Raw genomic sequence first — 11032 nt, forward strand, 5'->3', positions numbered from 1 at the left:
GAAAAATCATATTGGGTGTCTTCCCTGGAGGAGTCTGGGGTTGCTACCTGGGATGACAGAACCATAAACCGTGGGAAAAAAGACTCAGGGACATAGCTGCGACAAGTCTCAGATGCATTCAGGAGGATGGAGCATTGTCCAAGGAGAAAAATCATCTCGGGTATCTTCCCTGGAGGAGTCTGGGGTTGCTACCCAGGATGACAGGGCGCTAAACCACCGGAATAAAGAGTCAGGGACATACCTGGAAGGAGTCTCGGATGCTTCCCAGAGGATGGAGCTTTGTCCAAGGAGAAAAATCATCTCGGGTATCTTCCCTGGAGGAGTCTGGGGTTGCTACCCGGGATTACAGGGACCCAAAACACAGGAAAAATGTCTGCGGGAGACGCCTGGGAGGAATCTCAGATGCATCCCAGAAGATGGAGCATTGTCCAAGGAGAAAAATAATCTCGTGTATCTTTCCTGGAGGAGTCTGGGGTTGCTACCCGGGATTACAGGGAATCAAACCACAGGAAAAATGTCTGCGGGAGACGCCTGGGAGGAATCTCAGATGCATCCCAGAGGATGGAGCATTGTCCAAAGAGAAAACTCATCTCGGGTATCTTCCCTGGAGGAGTCTGGGGTTGCTACCCGGGATCACAGGGCCCTAAACCCCAGGAAGAAAACACTCAGAAACAGAGCTGGGAGGAGTCTCGGGTGCATCCCGCAGGATGGACAATAGTCCAAGGAGAAAAATCAACTTGGGTATCTTCCACGGAGGAGTCTGGGGTTGCTACCCGGGATGACAGGGCCTAAAAGCACCAGAATAAACACTCAGGGAAAAAGCTGCAAGGAGTCTTGAATGCTTCCCAGAGGATGGAGCATTGTCCAAGGAGAAAAATCATCTCGGGTATCTTCCCTGGAGGAGTCTGGGGTTGCTACCCGGGATCACAGGGCCCCAAAACACCGGAATAAAGACTCAGGGACATACCTGCAAGGAGTTTTGGATGCTTCCCAGAGGATGGAGCATTGTCCAAGGAGAAAAATTATCTCGGGTATCTTCCCTAGAGGAGTCTGGGGTTGCTACCCGGGATCACAGGGCCCTAAAGCACTGGAGAAAACTCTGCGGGAGACGCCTGGGAGGAATTCTGGGTAGATCCCGCAGGATGGACCACTGTCAAGAGAGAAAAATCATATTGGGTGTCTTCCCTGGAGGAGTCTGGGGTTGCTACCTGGGATGACAGAACCATAAACCGTGAGAAAAAGACTCAGGGACATAGCTGCGACAAGTCTCGGATGCATCCCAGAGGATGGAGCATTGTCCAAGGAGAAAAATGATCCCGGATATCTTTCCTGGAGGAGTCTGGGGTTGCTACCCGGGATTAAAGGGACCCAAACCACGGGAAAAATGTCTGCGGGAGACGCCTGGGAGGAATCTCAGATGCATCCCAGAAGATGGAGCATTGTCCAAGGAGAAAAATCATCTCGGGTATCTTCCCTGGAGGAGTCTGGGGTTGCTACCCGGGATCACAGGGCCCTAAAGCACTGGAGAAAACTCTGCGGGAGAAGTGGGGGGAATTCTGGGTAGATCCCGCAGGATGGACCACTGTCAAGAGAGAAAAATCATATTGGGTGTCTTCCCTGGAGGAGTCTGGGGTTGCTACCTGGGATGACAGAACCATAAACCGTGAGAAAAAGACTCAGGGACATAGCTGCCACAAGTCTCGGATGCTTCCCAGAGGATGGAGCTTTGTCCAAGGAGAAAAATCATCTCGGGTATCTTCCCTGGAGGAGTCTGGGGTTGCTACCCGGGATTACAGGGACCCAAACCACAGGAAAAATGTCTGGGAGATGCCTGGGAGGAATCTCATATGCATCCCAGAAGATGGAGCTTTGTCCCAGGAGAAAAATCATCTCGGGTATCTTCCCTGGAGGAGTCTGGGGTTGCTACCCGGGATCACAGGGCCCCAAAACACCGGAATAAACACTCAGGGACATACCTGCAAGGAGTCTCGGATGCAGCCCAGAGGATGTAGCATTGTCCCAGGAGAAAAATCATCTCGGGTATCTTCCCTGGAGGAGTCTGGGGTTGCTACCCGGGATCACAGGGCCCCAAAACACCGGAATAAAAACTCAGGGACATACCTGCAAGGAGTCTCGGATGCTTCCCAGAGGATGGAGCATTGTCCAAGGATAAAAATCATCTCGGGTATCTTCCCTGCAGGAGTCTGGGGTTGCTACCCGGGATTACAGGGACCCAAACCACAGGAAAAATGTTTGCGGGAGACGCCTGGGAGGAATCTCAGATGCATCCCAGAAGATGGAGCTTTGTCCCAGGAGAAAAATCATCTCGGGTATCTTCCCTGGAGGAGTCTGGGGTTGCTACCCTAGATTACAGGGACCCAAACCACAGGAAAAATGTTTGCGGGAGACGCCTGGGAGGAATCTCAGATGCATCCCAGAAGACGGAGCATTGTCCAAGTAGAAAAATCATCTCGGGTATCTTCCCTGGAGGAGTCTGGGGTTGCTACCCGGGATCACAGGGCGCTAAACCACCGGAATAAAGACTCAGGGACATACCTGCAAGGAATCTCGGATGCTTCCCAGAGGATGGAGCTTTGTCCAAGGAGAATAATCATCTCGGGTATCTTCCCTGGAGGAGTCTGGGGTTGCTACCCGGGATTACAGGGACCCAAACCACAGGAAAAATGTTTGCGGGAGACGCCTGGGAGGAATCTCAGATGCATCCCAGAAGATGGAGCATTGTCCAAGGAGAAAAATCATATCGGGTATCTTCCCTGGAGGAGTCTGGGGTTGCTACCCGGGATCACAGGGCCCCAAAACACCGGAATAAACACTCAGGGACATACCTGCAAGGAGTCTCGGATGCTTCCCAGAGAATGGAGCATTGTCTAAGGAGAAAAATCATCTCGGGTATCTTCCCTGGAGGAGTCTGGGGTTGCTACCCGGGATTACAGGGACCCAAACTACAGGAAAAATGTTTGCGGGAGACGCCTGGGAGGAATCTCAGATGCATCCCAGAAGATGGAGCTTTGTCCCAGGAGAAAAATCATCTCAGGTATCTTCCCTGGAGGAGTTTGGGGTTGCTACCCGGGATTACAGGGACCCAAACCACAGGAAAAATGTTTGCGGGAGACGCCTGGGAGGAATCTCAGATGCATCCCAGAAGATGGAGCTTTGTCTAAGGAGAAAAATCATCTCGGGTATCTTCCCTGGAGGAGTCTGGGGTTCCTACCCGGGATTACAGGGACCCAAACCACAGGAAAAATGTCTGGGAGATGCCTGGGAGGAATCTCAGATGCATGCCAGAAGATGGAGCTTAGTCCCAGGAGAAAAATCATCTCGGGTATCTTCCCTGGAGGAGTCTGGGGTTGCTACCCGGGATCACAGGGCCCTAATGCACTGGAGAAAACTCTGCGGGAGGCGCCTGGGAGGAATTCTGGGTAGATCTCGCAGGATGGACCACTGTCAAGAGAGAAAAATCATATTGGGTGTCTTCCCTGGAGGAGTCTGGGGTTGCTACCTGGGATGACAGAACCCTAAACCGCGAGAAAAAAGACTCAGGGACATAGCTGCGACAAGTCTCGGATGCATCCCAGAGGATGGAGCATTGTCCAAGGAGAAAAATCATCTCGGGTATCTTCCCTGGAGGAGTCTGGGATTGCTACCCAGGATGGCAGGGCGCTAAACCACCGGAATAAAGACTCAGGGACATACCTGCAAGGAGTCTCGGATGCTTCCCAGAGGATGGAGCATTGTCCAAGGAGAAAAATCATCTCGGGTATCTTCCCTGGAGGAGTCTGGGGTTGCTACCCGGGATTACAGGGACCCAAACCACAGGAAAAATGTCTGGGAGATGCCTGGGAGGAATCTCAGATGCATCCCAGAAGATGGAGCATTGTCCCAGGAGAAAAATCATCTCGGGTATCTTCCCTGGAGGAGTCTGGGATTGCTACCCGGGATCACAGGGCCCCAAAACACCGGAATAAACACTCAGGGACATACCTGCAAGGAGTCTCGGATGCTTCCCAGAGAATGGAGCATTGTATAAGGAGAAAAATCATCTCGGGAATCTTCCCTGGAGGAGTCTGGGGTTGCTACCCGGGATTACAGGGACCCAAACCACCGGAAAAATGTCTGCGGGAGACACCTGGGAGGAATCTCAGATGCATCCGAGAAGATGGAGCATTGTCCAAGGAGAAAAATCATCTCGGGTATCTTCCCTGGAGGAGTCTGGGGTTGCTACCCAGGATGACAGGGCGCTAAACCACCGGAATAAAGACTAAGGGACATACCTGCAAGGAGTCTCAGATGCTTCCCGGAGGATGAAGAATTGTCCAAAGAGAAAAATCATCTCGGGCATCTTCCACGGAGGAGTCTAGTGTTGCTACCCGGGATCACAGGGCCCTAAACCCCCGGAAGAAAACACTCAGAAACAGAGCTGGGAGGAGTCTCAGGTGCATCCCGCAGGATGGACAATAGTCCAAGGTGAAAAATCAACTTGGGTATTTTCCACGGAGGAGTCTGGGGTTTCTACCTGGGATCACAGGGCCCAAAACCACCGGAATAAACACTCAGGGACAAAGCTGCAAGGAGTCTCGGATGCTTCCCAGAGGATGGAGCATTGTCGAAGCAGAAAATTCATCTCGGGTATCTTCACTGGAGGAGTCTGCGGTTGCTACCCGGGATTGCAGGGCCCTAAAGCACTGGAGAAAGCTCTGCGGGAGACGCCTGGGAGGAGTTCTGGATAGATCCCGCATGATGGACCACTGTCAAGAGAGAAAAATCATCTTGGCTGTCTTCTCTGGAGGAGTCTGGGGTTGCTACCTGGGATGACAGAACCATAAACGGCGAGAAAAAAGACTCGGGGACATAGCTGCCACAAGTCTCGGATGCATCCCAGAGGATGGAGCTTTGTCCAAGGAGAAAAATCATCTCGCTTATCTTCCCTGGAGGAGTCTGGGGTTGCTACCCGGGATTACAGGGACCCAAACCACCGGAAAAATGTCTGCGGGAGACGCCTGGGAGGAATCTCAGATGCATCCCAGAACATGGAGCATTGTCCAAGAAGAAAAATCATCTCGGGTATCTTCCCTGGAGGAGTCTGGGGTTGCTACCCGGGATTACAGGGCCCCAAAACACCGGAATAAACACTCAGTGACATACCTGCAAGGAGTCTCGGATGTTTCCCAGAGGATGGAGCATTGTCCAAGGAGAAAAATCATCTCCAGTATCTTCCCTGGAGGAGTCTGGGGTTGCTACCCGGGGATCACAGGGTCCTAAACCCCAGGAAGAAAACACTCAGAAACAGAGCTGGGAGGAGTCTCGGGTGCATCGCGCAGGATGGACAATAGTCCAAGGAGAAAAATCAACTTGGGTATCTTCCACGGAGGAGTCTGGGGTTGCTACCCGGGATGACAGGGACCCAAACCACCGGAATAAAGACTCAGGGACATACCTGCAAGGAGTCTCGGATGCTTCCCAGAGGATGGAGCTTTTTCCAAAGAGAAAAATCATCTCGGGTATCTTCCCTGGAGGAGTCTGGAGTTGCTACCCGGGATTACAGGGACCCAAACCACCGGAAAAATGTCTGCGGGAGACGCCTGGGAGGAATCTCAGATGCATCCCAGAAGATGGAGCATTGTCCAAGGAGGAAAATCATCTCGGGTACCTTCCCTGGAGGAGTCTGGGGTTGCTACCCGGGATCACAGGGCCCTAAAGCACTGGAGAAAACTCTGCGGGAGACGCCTGGGAGGAGTTCTGGATAGATCCCGCAGGATGGACCACTGTCAAGAGAGAAAAATCATCTTGGCTGTCTTCCCTGGAGGAGTCTGGGGTTGCTACCTGGGATGACAGAACCCTAAACGGCGAGAAAAAAGACTCGGGGACATATCTGCGCCAAGTCTCGGATGCATCCCAGAGGATGGAGCATTGTCCAAGGAGAAAAATCATCTCGGGTATCTTCCCTGGAGGAGTCTGGGGTTGCTACCCGGGATTACAGGGACCGAAACCACCGGAAAAATGTCTGAGGGAGACGCCTGGGAGGAATCTCAGATGCATCCCAGAACATGGAGCATTGTCCAAGAAGAAAAATCATCTCGGGTATCTTCCCTGGAGGAGTCTGGGGTTGCTACCCGGGATCACATGGCCATAAAGCACTGGAGAAAACTCTGCGGGAGACGCCTGGGAGGAGTTCTGGGTAGATCCCGCAGGATGGACCACTGTCAAGAGAGAAAAATCACCTTGGTGTCTTCCCTGGAGGAGTCTGGGGTTGCTACCTGGGATGACAGAACCCTAAACCGCGAGAAAAAAGACTCAGGGACATAGCTGCGATAGTCTTGGATGCATCCCAGTGGATGGAGCTTTTTCCAAGGAGAAAAATCATCTCGGGTATCTTTCCTGGAGGAGTCTGGAGTTGCTACCCGGGATTACAGGGACCCAAACCACCGGAAAAATGTCTGCGGGAGACACCTGGGAGGAATCTCAGATGCATCCGAGAAGATGGAGCATTGTCCAAGGAGAAAAATCATCTCGGGTATCTTCCCTGGAGGAGTCTGGGGTTGCTACCCAGGATGACAGGGCGCTAAACCACCGGAATAAAAACTCAGGGACATACCTGCAAGGAGTCTCAGATGCTTCCCGGAGGTTGAAGAATTGTCCAAAGAGAAAAATCATCTCGGGCATCTTCCACGGAGGAGTCTAGTGTTGCTACCCGGGATCACAGGGCCCTAAACCCCAGGAAGAAAACACTCAGAAACAGAGCTGGGAGGAGTCTCAGGTGCATCCCGCAGGATGGACAATAGTCCAAGGTGAAAAATCAACTTGGGTATTTTCCACGGAGGAGTCTGGGGTTTCTACCTGGGATCACAGGGCCCAAAACCACCGGAATAAACACTCAGGGACAAAGCTGCAAGGAGTCTCGGATGCTTCCCAGAGGATGGAGCATTGTCCAAGGAGAAAATTCATCTCGGGTATCTTCACTGGAGGAGTCTGCGGTTGCTACCCGGGATTGCAGGGCCCTAAAGCACTGGAGAAAACTCTGCGGGAGACGCCTGGGAGCAGTTCTGGATAGATCCCGCATGATGGACCACTGTCAAGAGAGAAAAATCATCTTGGGTGTCTTCCCTGGAGGAGTCTGGAGTTGCTACCCGGGATTACAGGGACCCAAACCACCGGAAAAATGTCTGCGGGAGACGCCTGGGAGGAATCTCAGATGCATCCCAGAAGATGGAGCATTGTCCAAGGAGAAAAATCATCTCGGGTATCTTCCCTGGAGGAGTCTGGGGTTGCTACCCGGGATTACAGGGCCCTAAACCCCAGGAAGAAAACACTCAGAAACAGAGCTTGGAGGAGTCTCAGGTGCATCCCACAGGATAGACAATAGTCCAAGGAGGAAAATCATCTTTGGTATCTTCCCTGGAGGAGTCTGGGGTTGCTACCCGGGATCACAGGGTCCTAAAGCATTGGAGAAAACTTGCGGGAGACGCCTGGGAGGAGTTCTGGGTAGATCTTGCAGGATGGAGTACTGTCAAGAGAGAAAAATCATCTTGGGTGTCTTCCCTTGAGGAGTCTGGGGTTGCTACCTGGGATGACAGGGCCCTAAACAACCGGAAAAAACTCTCAGACACATAATTGCGAGGAGTCTCGGATGCATCCCAGAGGAAGGAGCATTTTCCAAGGAGAAAATGCATGTGGGGTATCTTTCCTGGAGGAGTCTGTGGTTGCTACCCGGGATGACAGGTCACCAAAACACTGGAAAAAAAGACTCAGGGCCATACCTGGGTGGGGTGTCGGGTGCATCCCAGAGAATGGGGCATTGTACAAGGAGAAAAATCATCTTGGGTATCTTCCCTGTATGAGTCTGGGCTTGCTTCCTGGGATCTCAGGTCCCTAAAGCAGTGATCAAATGGCTCCAGGAGTTGCCTGGGAGGAGTCTTGGGTGGACCCTGGAAGATACATTTTCATAGTAAAAGAGTGTTTTGGTAGAGAATACCATGTCAGGTTTCCATGCTGGGATGGCCCTGAGGTGCCCCCAGTGGAAGTAGAGGAGGGGTTGGGCAGTGCACGTGTCCCCTGGAGCCACCGCTGCCCTGGAGGTCACGCAAAATGTCTTGCTCGAGTGCTCAGGGAACAGGCGATCGCCAGTTTTGGGGTCAGGAAGGAATTTTTCCCCCGGGGCACACTGGCACGGGCCCCCGGGGGTTTTTCGCCTTCCTCTGCAGCCCCGAGCACGGCCCCTTGCCAGGGCTCCTCGGGGCCAGTTGTGGCCAGCGGTTCCCTGTCCTGGCAGGAGCGGGAGTCCAGCGGTGCCCTCCATCCCTCCGCCTCTCCTCCCTGTGCCAGCTTGGCAGGGGCACCTCCGGGACCTCCCTGCACGAGCCCCCCGGGGGTCTTCTGCCCTGGGCCGGGCACGGCCTGCTTGCACAGGCTGCAGGCGCCATGCTGCCTCAGGACGGAGTGGGCAATCGAAGCGGAGCCTCCGTCTCCTCTGCCAGAGCCGCCGGCTGTGCCTCGTCTGTCCCGGCCGCAGCCCGAGAGCGTCTCCACCGGCCCGGGCCCGACCCTGTGCCCCGGGGGAGCCCCGCAGCCTCTGCCCCGCCGCCAGCCCGCCTCTCCCCGGGCCCGTCCCCGTCCCCGTCCCCGTCCCCGCCGGCACCGGGGGGAGCGCCGCCAGCGGCCGCAGCCCGGCCCCTCTCCGCACCCCCGTTGCCCGCCGACGGCCGCCCCGCCAGACCCCCGGCAGCAGCGGGCAGGGGCGGGGCCGCGCCCGGGGGACGCCCGACGGCTGCGCCGCTGCCCGCTCCCGCGGGGACCCGCTCCCGGGCCCGCCGGCCCCGCGCTTCTGCCCTCGGGCCCCGCCGCGGCCTCCGCAGCCTCCGCGGAGCGAGGCCCACACGCCCCCTGCCCGCAGCCCCCGCACGCACCCACCGGGACCCCCGGCCCCCTCCGCGCCCACACCTGCCCCGCCGCTCCGCCGGGGCTCCCGCCGCACGGCCCGGCCCGGGCCCGCAGGGCCGCAGCCCACTCGAGCCGAGCCCAGCCCGGCCCAGCCCAGCCCAGCCCAGCCCGGCCCAGCCGATCCAGCCAGCCGTGCGGGCAGAGCCGGGCCGAGCCGGGCGGGGGGAGCAGGCGGCAGGCGCGGCCGGAGCGAGGCAGTGCCGCCTCCCCGGGACTCCCTCCCGCCTCTGCCGGGGATGGGGGCGGGTGGCCGAGCAGCGCAGCGTCCCCGCAGGGCCCTCCCTGCCCTCTGCACCTGCGGGAGCAGACAAGTCCCCCCCAGGAGAGGCACTCCACGCTGTTCCATCCTTCCCCCGCTCTCTGCCCCCCTGCCCGTCCCCAGCGTCTTCCCGTCCTTTGGGACCTGCTCCTTGCTGCCCGGCCAGCTCCTCTGGGAAGCCCCTTCCCGGGCACTCTTGGGCCAGCAGGCAGTGCCAACGGCGGCCCTGGCAAGGGCCTGTGGCCCAACGCCTGTGGCAACCCAGCCCCGTCCTGCTGGGGAGGGCGAGGATGGGGCTGTGCTCGTGGCCGGGCGGGAGCAGTGTGGGTCGGGGGGATGCTGCCACGCCCCCAGGGATGCCATACCCGTGGACATGCTGTGCCCGCAGGGATGCCATGCCCGTGGGGGTTGCCATGCCCACTGGGGTGCTGTGCCTGGGGGATTGCCATGTCTGTGGAGACTCTACGCCCGCAAGGAGGTAGGTGCTGTATCCCATGGGGATGCCGTGCCCCTGGAGATGCTGTGACCATGGTGGTCCGTGCACGTTGGGATGCTGTGCGCGCAGCGTGCTGGCACTGTGTGAGGTCTGCTGGTCCCTGCTGCAGGACTGGGTGATCAGTGTGACCATCAGCTGGAACTGCAACCTGGACCTGTCCGACAGCGAGTGCCGCCCTCGCTACTCCTTCCACCACCTTCACCCCAAAAGGACTTCGGCTTCCCCTTGGCTACAGCTACAGGTGATGGCCCTGGCCCTGCCCTGGCCCCACATCCTTTATCCAGCCCTGCCCCACCATCCCCACAGCGCCCATTGGTCTGAGGATGCTCTGTGGTGGGGGGGCATCACCCTGGGGTGCTCCAGCCTCAGGCCAGCCCATCCCGTCCCTGCCCGGGTACCACCGGAGCTGCAAAGGGCCATGGTGGCAGGCTGGGGTAACACTCGCTCTGCCCGAGACCATCCAAGTCCCCCCCAGCTCTGAGTGACATGCCGCCCCCAGAAGGAGTTGCACTCCTGCCTGGGTGGGACATGTCCTACAGCCCCCACGTGTCACCACTGCCAGCCCCAGGCCTGTCAAGAAACCCCCGTGCTCAGCATCCCTGCCTGGGGCTGCTCCCTGCAGGCAGAATGGAGGGGGGGGACGGGACGGGACAGGACGGGACGGGGGGGGGGTGTCGTCCCCATCCTTGAGCCCTGCAGTGCTGACGTGCGGAAACAAACTCCACAACTCACGCAGAGTTACAAAGCAGCTATGTCTATTGCAGCGCTGTTGCAAGGGGGATCGCTCCTCCAAACTTGCACACCGTAAAGGGTTAGTTATACACCTTATAGACATGCCATATATACACATTCACAAGGGTTTCGGGAAATGATTAACATGTTCATGACTTTTCCGGGAACTCATTACCATAGGCTACTACCCACCCCGGTATGCCCATTATAGTCTCTCGATGGTCCTTCAGAATCCTCTGGGAGTCGTTGACTCCTTTTCAATCACTGTATTGTTTTGGTCAACTGTCCTTATCTGGTTGCCAAAGCCGCTGCTCTATGGCTCCAGATGGCTCTGCTCTCTGCCACTTCCAAGGTAGAGCTGCCCCAGGGTCACCATTCAGGAGCCTCTCAGCTACGACTCTCGCTATGCATTTTGCCATGTTGCAATGTCTCTCTGGATATTGTTTCCCCGTAGCGGTGCCATGGTGGGGACAGGCACATCCCCCAGCGCTCGTGGGGAGCTGGAGGGTCCTGGGGCTGCTTGCCCTGCTGCAGGCATGTGGGAAGAGCGCGGGGTCCCCCCAGCCCCCTCCGGGCACCGTCCCTGCCCA

Source organism: Vanellus vanellus, assembly GCF_965231255.1.
Source record: "Vanellus vanellus genome assembly, contig: HAP1_SCAFFOLD_34, whole genome shotgun sequence".
NCBI classification, from domain to species: domain Eukaryota; kingdom Metazoa; phylum Chordata; class Aves; order Charadriiformes; family Charadriidae; genus Vanellus; species Vanellus vanellus.